At 53.5% G+C, this 14,460-nt stretch overlaps 1 long non-coding RNA gene across 1 annotated transcript in view; it reads right to left on the bottom strand.

The window, feature by feature from the left end:
• The window catches only part of LOC122456144, a 61,841-nt gene extending 49,790 nt beyond the window's left edge, over positions 1 to 12,051 (bottom strand). The window contains exons 1-3 of the long non-coding RNA XR_006274833.1: positions 12,003 to 12,051; positions 11,949 to 11,951; positions 263 to 269 (exon numbers count right to left, since the gene is read on the bottom strand). This is a non-coding gene — a long non-coding RNA (uncharacterized LOC122456144). The remainder of the gene's footprint in view (positions 1 to 262; positions 270 to 11,948; positions 11,952 to 12,002) is intronic.
• Positions 12,052 to 14,460: the final 2,409 nt, after the last annotated feature.

Below are 14,460 nucleotides of genomic sequence, written 5' to 3'. Positions count from 1 at the left end.
TTTGGTTTGGTTTGGTTTTGTTTTGACAATAATGAACAGCACTTGCTGTACAATGATATTGGCTGTATGTAAGGCTACACACACACTGATGCAGCATATATACTAACATGAACTTCGTAAGCAAAAAAGATCATAGAATTTCATTGAATTGGTTAAATGATGAAAAACAATATTTGTGAATAATTAATTAAAGAAAAATGCCAAAATTCATCAGATAATTTATCTGAAAATAATTTGACCCACTTTAGTGCTGAATAAACACTCAGGGCCTGATTCAAATTCACTCTTAGGCCCTTTTACACAGCTCTGGCAATGCACTCCCACCTTAAGGCCCCTTTACACTGCAGGAGCCTTAGTGTAGATGAGAATCAGACCCTTGGATCTCCATTTTGGGAGCACAGAATACATATTGCAAGTGTTCAAGGCAACAGTCTCTTCTTCAAGAAGAATGTAACTGGTGAGCCAAAAACTGAAGTGTGTTCTCCATGTTTCTTACTCTGAACATTTCCGTGGAAGAAGAAAAAGATACATCTTGCTAACAAGCTTTTTAGCTGTACATAAATCATAGAATCATAGGACTGGAAGGGACTTCAAGAGGTCATCTAGCCCAGTCCCCTGCAGGACTAAGTATTCTCGAGACCATCCCTGACAGGTGTTTATCTAACCTGCTCTTAAAAATCTCCAATGATGTAGATTCCACAACCTCCCTAGGCAATTTATTCCAGGGCTTAACCACCCTGACAGGGAGTTTTCCTAATGTCCAACCTAAACCTCCCTTGCTGCAATTTAAGCCCATTGCTTCTTGTCCTGTCCTCAGAGGTTAAGGAGAACAGTTTTTCTCCCTCTTCCTTGTAACAACCATTTATGTACTTGAAAACTGTTATGTCCCCTCTGTCTTCTTTTTTCCAGACTAAACAAACCAATTTTTTCAATCTTCCCTCAGAAGTCATGTTTTCTAGACCTTTCATCATTTTTGTTGCTCTTCTCTGGACTTTCTCCAATTTGTCCACATCTTTCCTGAAATGTGGCGCCCAGAACTGGACACAAGACTCCAGCTGAGGCCTAATCAGTGCTTCTTAGTATTATTAATAATACTATTGGGAGGAGGAGTGGGGAGTGCTAAGAAAGCAGCCCCTTATTTTTGAAATACTGTGTTGGCTACCCTAGCTCCCAGTGCCACGCCATGGCCCAAAGGGCTAATGCCGTCCTTCGGTGCATTAAACAGAGGAATCTTGAGTAGGGTAGGGAGTTCTGTGACCTCTGTATCTGGCACTGGGATACCGCCTCCAGCTCTGGTGCCCACAAGTCAAGAAGGATGGTGATGGATTGGAGAGGGTTCAGAGAAGAGCCCTGAGGCTGATTAAAGGATTGGAAAAACCTGTCTTACAGTGAGAGATTCAAAGAGCTCAGATGACAGCATATCAACCAGGAGGCATGAGGATTTGGGAATCTGTCTGCACAGTTTAGTAATTCAATGTGAGATTATGAACTTTCTGCTCATATTGCTACCAAACTGCCAACTCCATTGTGACCGTGGGGACAAGTTGCCCTCTCTGTTGTGTTGTTACCTCTATATCAGACTGAAATGCCAAGGCGTCATGATACCAGGCTGGCAAAAGAGGGTAATGAACTTGGTTGGCCTGCTATTCAAATACAAACATCCTCCTACACAATAGACTAGCTCCTAACCAGAGGTCACCTGGCAGGGGAGGGGTCACCTGGCAATGAAGTCACCTAGTAGAGGTTTGGGATCACCTGAGGCTGATCCAGGAGTCACCTGACAGAGGGACTGGGAGGTTATAAAGGGCAGGGCCTGAGCTTCAGCCATTTTTACCAGCTCATGAAGAGGGAAGCTGCTGCAGAAGCCTGGTGAGGTAGGAGAGCCCAGCCTACCTGAACCCAGATAGTTTCCCAAGTGACGGGTGAGCTGAGGGAGGGGCATTGTGCTCGGGGGCGGGGGCTTTCTCTATGATCTGCACTTGGTGTATTACAGCGATACTCAGACCTCAGGGGTTCGGGAGCCAAATCAGTGATCAGCATTACCCCAAAGAGCCACAGGAGAGTGACCTCATTGTGTCATTCACTATAGAGCTGGAGATTCACATGGAAATATTTCATTGCTATTTATTATTCTCACAGCAAAATGACTGCCCAAGTAGTAATATTTTACCTACAGTTGGTTAAGAACGCAGGAAAAGCCTCAGGTTTCAGAGTAGCAGCCGTGTTAGTCTGTATTCACAAAAAGAAAAGGAGTACTTGTGGCACCTTAGAGACTAACAAATTTATTAGAGCATAAGCTTTCGTGAGCTACAGCTCACTTCATCGGATGCATCGGAAAAGCCTCCTGATTGGTTAATATCATGGGCTGCAAGAAGCTGCAGAAGACATATTAAATAGCCAGTTGGGCTTGCGGGCCTCAGACTACCCCGGGTGCATGACTCTGTGTGACGGGTGTGTTAGAATCTTGTGCAAAGCGTCTGCCTGCTAAGTGTTCCCCCCTCCCTTGCAGATCCCTGGAGAAGTAACCCGGCGGGCTCGCACCTGGCGGGGAGATCTGGGAACGGGGTGACAGACAAAGGGTCAGTTCCTGGGAAAGGTGCCAGACGGGCCCAGGTGGAGCCAGTGCTGCAGCAGCCTGAGGCCCAGGGAAGCTGAAAGCACACGGGGGTTCGGTGTCTGGATCCCCTTGCAGCGATCTGGGGAGCCGCCAGCAGGGGACCAGGTCCGTGATAAGGGCTCGGGGTGATTGGATCATAGCCTGCCAGTGGACCAGATATGTGATCCCAGAGAGCTCGTCAGCCTAGCGGACAAAGGCGCAGTGAGACCCCGTGGCTGGAAGTTGAGGTTCGACCATTCAGCCTAGACACAAGGTGCACATTTGTAGCAGTGAGGGTAACTAAGCGAGGGGGCGGGGGTGGATTCTCCATCCCAGGCAGAAGGGGAAGGTGCTTTATCAGTAGCAGAGCATCCGTTGTCCAGCTGTTCGTGCTGAAGTGTCGGCATTTCGCCCCAGGCTAGGTCAATGTGGGGTGGGGTAGGCGGCAGGCCTACATTACCTACTGTGATGGGGCAAGGCCAGATGGCTATAGAAAAGTAGTCTTATTGGGATCTGGGAAGTGGGCGGGCAAAGCCCGTCCACCACTAAAGGATCCCTCCCTATAGAAAAGTAGTCTTATTGGGATCCGGGAAGTGGGTGGGCGAAGCCCGTCCACTGCTAAAGGATCCCCCCCCAGCCTAAAAGGGGGATCCACAGGACCTAGATACCCAAAGGATTCCGGGGGACAACTAATGAAATAACAGGGACAGGAGTGCGGTCAAAGGGTCAAACGAAGGGAACTGGATGGGGACACCGAGCAGAGAACCCCGGACAGAGCCCACTGCTCCTCAAAGGCGTCAAGGCAGTCAGAGGACGCCGCCCAGAGGAACTCTGCTCGGATACATGAACGGACCGAGGATCGGAAATAGGCCCCACAGTCACAGGAGACTCCATCGGCCAACCTCCTCACTCTGGTTTTATAGATGGTCATTTTAGCTAGGGCCAGGAGGAGGTTGACCAGGAGATCCCGTGACTTTGTGGGGCCACGGATAGGGAGTGCATAAATGAGAAGGTGAGGGGAGAAGTGCAACCAAAAACGTAATAAGATATTGGTGAGGAGCCGGAATAGGGGCTGCAGCCTGGAACACTCCAGGTAGACATGTGCCAGGGTATCCCTCACGCCGCAAAAGGGGCAGGTGTCTGGGATTGAAGTGAACCACGCCAAGTACATGCCCGTGCTCACGGCTCCATGAAGGAGCCGCCAACTGACATCCCCGTCGGGCCTTGGCACTAAGGTGGAATATAGGCTGGCCCACCGGGGCTCCTCACCCTCCAAAGGTGGCAGGAGGTCCTGCCATTTTGTATCGGGGCGGGACACGAGGGTGCGGGTGTGAAGGGTGTGGAGCACGAGCGTGTAGAGATGTTTTCTTGGTGCGGTTTGAAAGCAGACCGGCTGCATCTCATGCAGCCGGCTTCCGGTGAAGGGGTGAAGGGGTCATAGAATCATAGAATCATAGAATATCAGGGTTGGAAGGGACCCCAGAAGGTCATCTAGTCCAACCCCCTGCTCAAAGCAGGACCAAAGATGTTCTCCTCAGATATAGACGGGAAATTGTTTTCCGCTACCCTGGGATTCTCCCCGCCGGCACCTGACACGACGGTTGCTTCGGGGCACACTGGGGTTTCAGATGGCGCCTCGGGAGTCTTGGAGGGGAGGGACTCCCGTGGAGGGGAGATGCCGCCTCCCAGTGCTGCCACGTCTTCCCCAGCCGGCTCTGGTGGGTGGAACACACCCGTGGGTAAAGCAGAAGGCTCGGCATCGGTGCCCCCCTTCCTGGTCTTCCGGGGGGCCTCTGCATCAGATGGGAGGAGCGGAGCTCGAGCCTTCCGCTTGCCCCGTTTCCCCTAGACTAGGGCCCAGCCCTCCATGGCATCATCCGGGGGCTGGCTAGCAGGGGTTCTGTCAGGGGGCAGAGGCGATGGCTCAGGGACTTGAGGGGGTAACGGTGGAGCAGCACAAGGGAGGGAAGATTCCCCTTGGGGCGGGCCCTCTCCCATGCCCGGCGGTGTCCCTGCCGCACCCTCCTCCACAGGCCCCACCAGATTGCGAACAGCGGGGACGGGGCTCTCCCGCTCGTCTGGGCATAGTGGGGGAGATGCCCCTTGGGCCCGGGCGGGAGCAATGGTGGACTGGGAAGGAGGAGGGGTGGTTTCGGGTGCCGGGCAGCCAGGGGCGCCCGTGATGATGGGGCCGGTGCCCTGCCTAGGCTTGGGGGTCCCGGATGGCCCTCCTTGCTGGGCCAAGGGACAGTCCCTCCGGACGTGCCCCATCGCCCGGCAGAGGTAGCACCGGGCCTCCCCCGTGGAATAATGCACCCGGTAACGGGCCCCCTGGTAAGGGACTAGGAAGGACCCCTCCAGCGCCTCTCCGTCACGCGCCGCCGGCAGCAGTTGAAGCTGCACTTGCCGGTGGAAGGAGAGGACGTGACGGAGGGCGGGGTCTTTGCAGCCCAACGGGAGAGGGCTGATGACAGAGATGGGTTTCCCCAGGGTAGAAAGGGCGGGTAACAGGGCGGCATTGGGGAGAAAGGGAGGGACGGAGGTCAGGACCAGGCAGATGCCCAGGTCCTCTAGCGGCTCTAAGGGGACGAACATGCCCCCCACCGCCAGGCCCTTCTCCACCGCCTCCTGGGCGGCGGCCTCCGATGCTAAGAAGAAGACGACCTTGCCATACATTTTGGAGGCCGCCACAATGGCCGTGGGTCCCACCACCCTCGCCAACGCCCGCACATAGGTCTCCACGTGGGGTGAGGCGGGCACCAGGAGGCAACGGACGCCGTGCTTCCTGGTCATGGTGGGAAAGGGGCCCCGGCCGCTATAGATGGTAGCGGAGGCGGTGGGCTGGAGAAATGACGTAGCGGCAGGCGGGGGGGCTGCCGCCACCTGGGCGTATGCTCTGGGGGCCGGAGGAGGGACACCTGTAGAGCTGGTGGTGGGAACAGCGGGGAGGGACGCCCCAGCTGGCCGTGGGGCCAGGGCATTGGGGGCAGCCCCTGCCATGGAGGGCCTGGTCTTCTTAGCAGGGCCCTTCCCCTTCTTCTTCCCCTGGCCCTTCCCGCCGGCTGGGAGGCTCCCCCCGAATCTGAGGGGGTGAGAGACGTGGCAGCAGTGGAGGTCACCCTGGTGCCCGTCACTGCTGGTGCCCCAGCGGGGGCGATGGCAGATGGTTCGGCAGCGGAGGTAGAAGCTTGGGCGGGTGACGGAGGGGTAGGCGGGGGAGGGGGAACTCGGGCTGCTGGAGGGGTCCCACCCGTCTCATCCCCCCGCCATCATGAGCAAGGAGGGAAGGGGGGACACCAAAAGGAGGAGGGGAGAGGGGAAGCAGGTCGACCACTCCTCCCCGCTAGGCTGCAGGCAGGGGAGGAGGGCGCCAAAAGGGGTGGGCTGGAGGGGGGCAATCAGGGGTTGGGGTCAGTCACCGACACAAGGTGGAATTCCGGCTCCTCTTGGTGCACTAGGGGAGGGGGGGATACAACAACATTGGGGGGTGCAGTGAAGAGGGTTGTAACTGAAATGGGGAATTGCACAAGCGCATGGGAGGGGGCATGGGCACACGGAGCGAGGGGCTAAGCGGTCTGGAGGTAGGGCAGGGAAACCAAGGGGCTAGCTTCAGAGGCTGGGGCGGGGCAAACAAACAAAGGCTGCAGAAGGAAATGGGGGGGCAGGCAAACAAACTGAAGCTAGTACGGGGAGCTGGGACAAAAGGGGGGCAAAGCTACAAGTGGCAAATGGGGCAGGTAGTAAAGGGCAAGCTGTGGGGTAGACAGTCCAGGGGGGGCACGTGCACCCACGTGCGCTTGCACAAGTCTTTTTAAGCTGGCTGCTGCTTCTGGCCCAAATGGTGGAATCAGGGTGTGGCAAGCCAAGCAAGCAGCTGAGTCCAAAGGCAGAAGCTGAGGCAGATGGTATACAGCCAGTGGGGGTGGTGGAGGGGGCAGTGGTGGTAGGGGGACACACAGATGGATTGGGGGGCAGCTCCACGCCACACCCCCTGTGTCCCTGGAAACACAGTCAAGACCCCCACCACAAGAGCACAGTTTGAAAATTACTCAGTCTTAGGCCCCCTCCACGGTGGTCTGCAAAATCTCTAGGTGCTCCCCCACTTGTAGATGGTCCTCTTCTTCTCCTACTCGGGCTTCAGCAGCTCCAGGCAGCAGACTCCACAGCAGCAGCAGCAGCAGCTCCAGGAACTCCAGGTGGTGGTCCAGGCAGGCAGAAAGGACCCCTCTCAGGTGGTGGTGGTGGTGGTGGTGTCCACAACAGCAGTGGCTGGGGTCCCTCACTCCTCCTCTCTGGGGAGTGGGCTAGCAGCCCTCCCCCCCCCCCCGGGGCTGCAGTTGGAGCAGTAGCAGCCCCCAGAGTGGGGGATCCAGCAACCAGGTAGCAGAGAACAGGGGGTGTCTGGCCCAGCCAGGGGAGCAGCTGGAGCAGCAGGGAGAGCTTAGGGCCTAGCAGCAGAAGTAGCAGCTTCCCACCTTCCTCCAAGCTAGAAGGCTATGGAAGAGTCGTAGGGGAGAGAGAGAGATTTGCTCCAAGCTAAACAAATCCCTGGTACCAGGAAAAGTGAAATGGCAGCTGCTCCAGGTCAATTAAGACACCTGGGGCCAATTAAGAACTTTCCAGAAGGCAGGGAGAAGGCTAGGTTGATTGGGACACCTGAAGCCAATCAGGGGCTGGCTGAAACTAGTTAAAAGCCTCCCAGTCACTCAGGTGGGGGTGCATGTCAGGAGCTGTGGGAGGAAGTTGTGCGGTTGGAGAGGCTGAGTAGTACACACCATATCAGGCAGAAGGAAGGCAGCCCTGAGGTAAGGGTGAAGTGGAGCTTGAGGAAGTGAGGGCTGCTGTGGGGGAAGTAGCCCAGGGAATTGTACATGTCCTGTTTCTAAAAGGTCAGCTACCAGAGCTGATATTATTAGGGTCCCTGAGCTGGAGCCCGGAGTAGAGGGTGGGCCCGGGCTTCCCCCCCCCCCCCGCCTTTGCCCCCTGATTAATCACTGAGACTGGGAGACAACAGAGACTTAGCAAGGAAGGATAACTTCTCCTCACCTCCCTCGCTGGCTTGTGATGAAAATGGCTCAGTAGACTGTGACCCTTGTCTCTAGAGAGAGAAGGGTTACGTGGAGGGTCACAGTGACCTCTGAGGCTAGCGAAATCCGCCAGGAAACACGGGATCCACAGAGGCAAGGACAGAGCTTTGTCACACTACCTAAAGCTAGTTTGAACTTTGGGGATGGAAAGCATTGCGAAAGTGCTAAGAATGATTGTTATAGCCCCAAATATATGAACTTCCTTCACCAAAAAGCAATCATGTCAGCTGGCTGCCAGCTGGAGCGCCTTCCTGACAAACCAGGGAAACACAGCAAGGGGGGAAGTTTCACACATAATCCTGAGGAGTCTTAATATAGCCAGTCCCCCAATGAGTGATATCACTGTCTGCAGCGCCAGAGCTGAGGGCCCTTGCTATCCTTGCATATTTCCTGCAGGAGCATCAAGGGGTTCCTTGCATGCATCAGTCCATAGTGCAAGCAAAGCCATGCACACAGTTTCGTGGCCAGGTAGCAACAGCTATTACAAAAATCCCCTCGTGGCCGTGGTTCTCCAGGGAATGGTATGGGGTAGCACTGTGAGGCCCACGCAAAGCCACTGCCTGCCCTGTCTCAGATCCTGGGGCATGGTAACTTCAGGGAAATGCTTATGCCTTAATGATGACCACCGTCCAAACCTGGGAACTGTTTGGCACTGGAGTTCCTCTCCAGCCCCGTTGTGCCAGCAGCGCCAGCTCCCGCTGACCTCCCTGCAAATTGGGGGGCTTGACACCAGGCAGGACTGAGCCCTTGGCCCCCGTCTGGGACCTTCCAGGCGAGCGATTCTGACAGGAAACATAAACACTCAAGCCAGGCGCTGTGAGTGCAACCCAAAAGCTACATCGTTATTGGGGGTCCAAGCCCTGAGATTCTTACTCCGATGCAGGAGGGGAAGGAATCTCTACAGCAGTGACATAGTCAGCTCACGCCCAGATCCCCCCTCCACACAACGGGGGTTTTGCTTGCGGAAGGACTGCAGGGTCAGGCCCTGTACGCTTTGTCCCTCTCCTGCGTCTTTGCTTTCGCTAATCAGCAGCTGGGCTGGGGTTCCACTCCAGCGCAACAAGGGAGTGAAGGGCTGACGCTGTAGCCCAGACAGTTACAGAGCTGGGATTTCATACAGTTTTTGTACATTTCTGCAACATGGGATGACACCAAAAGAGAAAAGCCTCCTCATGGAGCAAGAGTGTAGCGTCCCTGAGCCTGGGCTGTTGTTTCCTGCCTGCAAGGTAAAGTCAGACGGGGGGGGGGGGGGGGGGTGTTTCTGATCTTCACGTCAGTGGGGCAGAATAAACTACCTGAGGCACTGAACACCTCATTCTCCTTTGCCAGTCCCTTACCATGGTCTGGGAGCGGATTCCAGGGAGGAAGTCAATGCAGACATGTTACCACAACAGAAGTTCAAGGCGTTTGCCAAATGTCAAAGTAGCAGCAACCAGGGAGATGCATTTGTGTGCCAGGCACCTGTGTGAAATGTAACTTACCTACTTTTGGAGGGTTGAGTCAAACCTGTAGCTCAGGCCAAGACCATCAAGCTGCCAGTGAATCTGGGCTGGGGTTCAAGTGAAACTGCTTCAGCTTGAAACCCTGTGAAATGTGGCAATTTCAGAGGAGTTTTGCTTTCAGCTTTTGGTTCCATTTGAAGCAAGCAAGACTCCAGGTAGAAGTCATGGGGTAGGGAGCTAGGAGGAGAATGGACATGAAACAAGACCGGGAAGTAGATTTGTGCAAACCCCTGCAAACTCAAACTGCTGCGCAGTGCAAAGTTAGCTTATTTCAGACCCACCAATGGCAATAGGCACCAGCTTGGGCTCCAGAGACCTGAGCTAAATTCCCAGTAGTGCTACAGATTCCTGGTGTGACCTTGGCAAAGTCATTTAATCTCTGTCCCTTTGCTTCCCCTCTTTAAAATGGGGGTAATATAATAATGCACCTTTTCTCCCATCCTTTGTCTGTCTCGTCTGTTTCATTCTGAGCTGTTCAGGAATGAAGAAACCAGTAACAGGTCTCCCAGCCAATAACTGCATGTCGGGCAAACCAATCTCGCCAATAACCAATGTTTGCTGAGAAGCGAGGAATAAATGCAGCATATCATGGATGCATTAAAAAGCCAGACTGAAGCTATCAACTGCATGTTTATTGCCTGGGAGAAAACCAGCAAGGTTTAGAAATATTCATGTTGCCTCATAGAGAGCTGAAAATAGCCTTCTCTCCCTCTAGCGAGGCCGGCCACATCCGTGTCTTAGAAAAATTAACAGGCTCGGATTGAAATTAGACACTGGTGGTTGTCAAATGAAGATGTCAACGCGATTAATTCTGCCACCTGGTGGCTAGTGGATACAATGCTTTAGGAAACAGGCCAGCCAGGCAGCAAGAGGAAATACAGAGCACCTGCTTCTCTGTTTGGCGTCAGAAGAGGTATCATCAGGGCTCTGCTCTGGTCTCTCGGGCTTGAAGCATTTAGCAGACACATACTAGCTGGAGGCCTAGACATACTGGCCAGAAGAAGATACCAAACATGAGGGCACTGGGCGGGGGGCAGGGCCCTGCTGAGAAGCCAAGCCAGCCCGTCCCCCCCAGCTGTGAGGAAGAAGGAGAGAGCTGGGATTTCTACTCAGGCTGCTGTCATGGGTCCTGCGCGAGAGCTGTGCACCAGATCCTCGGGTGGTGTAAAGGGGCATTGACCTCAGTGGAGCTACGCTGACTTACACCAGCTGAGGATCCACCCTCCATCTCGCCCCGGCTAGTCAGTGACAGACAGGCTTGAAGCTCTGTGCCCTACTCTGCTAATAGAAGGTGGAGCTTTCCGTCCCTTCTTATCTCCCCAGAGTCTGCTGTGTGTGTGTTGGGGGTGGGTCTCTGCTATTCTACCCCTCCCCCAGCCTGGCAATGGCATGGGGAGGGGTCTGCAGTGCTCTCCATCTCCCCTGGCCTGCATCCATCTCCCCAGGAATCACACCAGGACCTGCCTGTGCAGCATCAGCATGATGCCAATGTGATTCCTGACAGGTATTTGTGTACCACTCCAGGAACATGCTCCTGGCTGCTGGGCACCTGCCCTCTGAGGCCGAATGGTCATTGCAGCTGCTCAGTTTCCTAGGGAAAGATCTGCTTCTCCAGGATATCTGGCCCATCATCGGATTCTCCCCTGCTCCGTTCTGTGCATGCTGCAGGGATGCTATGGGAAAGCAGTATTAATCCTGTAGCAGTGTAATTCCCTGACGGATTCTATTTTTGCAAGATGTGGGGGCTGTGGCATTGGAAGTGGGGCACTCTGCTTGCTAAACAGCAGTTGTGTGCAGACAAATAATTTCATTGGGACTCTCGTTTCTTTGCGAAGCAATTTGAGTGCAGTGGGGTGGAGGAGAGGAGCATTTAATCCTTCTGGGCATTCACACAGTGGCCTTCGTTTGTATAATCTGACCCACTTGCCTAAGCAGCTACTGGAGATCTTCTAAGTTTATAACAATAAAACATTTGCCAGCCTCTTCTGAACTGGAAATCCACCTGAAGAGTGTAACTGATGGAAACCTGGCCCCTCTGCAGCGCCTCGGATTGTTGGAGCTATTTATAGGCCTGTCCTCTAGTAGGACTCATTTCACACATTAAAATCCAAACTCTGCACTTATCACACTTCTTCAAACAATTGCTTATTAATCCTAAGGTCCGTGGGATTTTTGCTCCCTCTTATGCCTGCTGGGAAGAAGAGGGGCAAAATCCATTTCTCCCTGGTGCCATGTATTAATTACTCACCAAGAGCCAGATATGAAACTCTTAATTAATTACCAATGGGTAAGAATTAAAGTAATAGTGCCCACAAATTCCAAGGTGGTGAATCTCTTCCTGGGTGAGCAAAAGGAACAATCCCTGGTTCACATTATTTCCAGAGGGTTGTTCCTGGGACACTGAAATCTTACAACTGTGGGTGCCTAAGGTTAGGTGCCTCGTTGTATCTTTAGGCCCCTAAAGTCTTTTGAAAATCTGGCCCAGGCTGAGCTGCCTTCAGCTGCCCAACTCCCACTAATTCTAATGGGAATTGAGCAGCCAAATCTCTTAGGGGGCTTTGAAAACCTCACCCCTAAATTCCTATTTAAATGAGAGTGGCTAGACGTCAGATGAGCCGCGTGCTCCCAGCAGTCATTGATTTCCGTCAGAGCTGAGGGTGATCGGCCTGGCCCTGGCAATGTAAAAGCTTAAATATGGATTAAAATGACTAATTTTATGCACCCAAGTTTAAAACAGTTGGCCCTGGTGTTTCCCATAATAACACACTAGTCCCAGAATGAGTCTCTATCAAAACAAGTTATTTCTTAGTCCCTTACCTGGCTCTCACATGGCAGCAGCACCTGAAATGTGCTGAGTGGTGTCGAGTCCTAGAGGAAGAGACCGTCACTGCCCCCGTACAGCATCAGATCTGTTAGTGTCCACGTGGCATTGCACTGACTCCCTAGGAATGCAGGGGCTGGGCTAGCGGGTCCCAGGCAGAATCAGCATCTCAGTTCTCGTGTTCAGGTATCTCCCCGAGAGGGACCTTTTCAGTTTTGCCTTTTCACCCTCCCTCATTTGGGAGCATTCTGTGCAGAGCCACCCAAAGCCTGGACCTTTCACACTCCCTGGAGGTGGTGCTCAACATGGGAGCAAACAGGCCCCAGTTCTTCACGGTGTCTCTTCCCAGCCCAGAGCCTGGCTGTAGGGAGTCATCAGTGAGGCCCCTAAGATCACAACAGCTGCAGGTTGTTTTTAACTTTATTTTTATTATTGCTGTTTGGAATGGCCTTCAGAGGCCTCCTATGGGTGAGAGGATCTGCCCACACAGGATGGCTGCATTTCATCAAGGGGCAGACCAGGACAATCCTTAAATCCCTGAATTCTGGTTTTATTTTTGGATGATTCTGAAGCCCACTAGAAGCTGGAGAGACCATGTTACTCACTGGCACCCAGACTCCCCGTTCGTAGCTGGGACAGGCCCAGCTTTTGAGTGTCCTTCATCCTGTCCTGCAAGCTTTGTGTTGTGTGTTTCCAGCCCTGCACAAGGTGCTGTGGGCCTGCCTCCCTACCCAAGCAGCCTGTTACCAGGACCCAGATCAGGAGAACTCAGTGTCTTGCAGTGTTGGGTCAGGAGCGGCTGAGTGATGACTCTGAGTGCCAGATGTAATGGATTAATCCTTGGCCATGAGTGTGAAAGGAAACAGCCCAGCAACTAGGAAGCAAAGTCACTTCCCTAGTGAGAGTTGGCACAGAAATGGCCTCGCTGAAATACTGCATCATTTCGTGTAGCTCACGAAAGCTTATGCTCAAATAAACGTGTTAGTCGCTAAGGTGCCACGAGTCCTACTTTTCTTTTTGCGGATACAGACTAACACGGTTGCTCCTCTGAAACCTGCATCAGACAAGGCATTCTGACATTTGTATAATCTTATCTCCCAGCCCAGCTTCTCAGTGGGCCCTGCATTTACTGGAATAATTGACAGAGAGGCCCTCCGGCTGGCATCTTGGATCCTCATATGCTAAAACTAACATCCACTTATCAGCAATCACAAAAGACAGCTCCACTGGCCCATCTGTGCTCAGCCAGCCATCCACAGGCAAGGGAGAGGAGACAAGACCATGTCAGCATAGACCCGTAGCTGAAGCGTAGCGGGGAGGGTGGGCCTTGCTCCAGGCTCTGAGAGCTACAAACATTCAGGCTCTGATTAATTCCCAGGGATCAAGTGCTGGAGCCTAGGATGCCCTCGCTCTCCCCCCACCCGAGCATGCCCAGCCTCTTGGCCTCCAGATCTTCCAGCTAGGGGTAAGCAGTGGGATCTGGCCATGAGACTTTCTTTGGGAGAGGGTTGAAGAGCTGGGGATCCAAACGTAACCGGAGATTGGACACCGCTTTGCCAAAGATGCTCCTATTCTCCTCGTAACCCCCATCAGTTCCTCTGGTGGCTCCCCGCTTTAGACAGCGTCACCTCTGTCTTCTCCAGCATCAGCCAGCTCATCCCCATCCCGGTCCCTGTCCCAGCTCTGCACTGGGCCAGCAAGGAAGCAGCACCACCTGGATGCGATGAAAAGCTGCAGTGGACCTGAGCGCCCTTATTACATCCTGATAACGCTGCACCCTGAATGCCTCTCTGCCCCAGCCAAGTGCAAACCTGGCCAGCAACTACTTAACACCAGAAGGAGACCAATCTGCTACTGAGCTGAGGCCTTCTGGATTCACCCAGCCAGGTGAGCACACTCTGCCCATTGCTCACTCAGCAGCTCTGTAATGACAGGAGTCAATGACAAAGCCCTCATCACAACTCTAACCTTCTGGCAGAGGTGTGGGACCTGAATTGGTGGGGCAGCATGGGGAAGGCTTGTCTGGAGGGTGTCAGTCTCCAAGTCTGGTAGTCACGTGCCTTTCAGTAAATTCACACTGGGGAAATAATGAAATGCATTCATTTCAGGAGCCAAACCTTCAGCAGGTGTGGAGAGGGAGCCAGCGTGGGAACAATGTGCCCGCGTGTCCCTGCATTGACCGGCAGATCAGGCAGTTGTGCGGGCAGTCAGGTTGTTGTTCACATACAGTCTCCATGTTCTGGGTTCAGATACAGGTGCCCACTTGCCAGCGTGTGTCCAGGCTTCAGCGTCCACTTGTTGCAGATTTGGATCGAGCTGTTGAAGAGTGGCGAGGAAAATGTTTGAAAACACTTGTGCAATTGGCTGATTGTGTTGGAAATGAGTTTGTGGCGATCTTCATTGCCACATTTAACACAGAAAAGAACCTTTCCCTCTTCTCGCTTCTCTTTCTTC

Source organism: Dermochelys coriacea, chromosome 10 (genome assembly GCF_009764565.3).
Source record: "Dermochelys coriacea isolate rDerCor1 chromosome 10, rDerCor1.pri.v4, whole genome shotgun sequence".
Lineage (NCBI taxonomy): Eukaryota > Metazoa > Chordata > Testudines > Dermochelyidae > Dermochelys > Dermochelys coriacea.
Note: the sequence above shows the minus strand (reverse complement) of the source record. Positions and strands in the feature narration are given on the sequence as shown.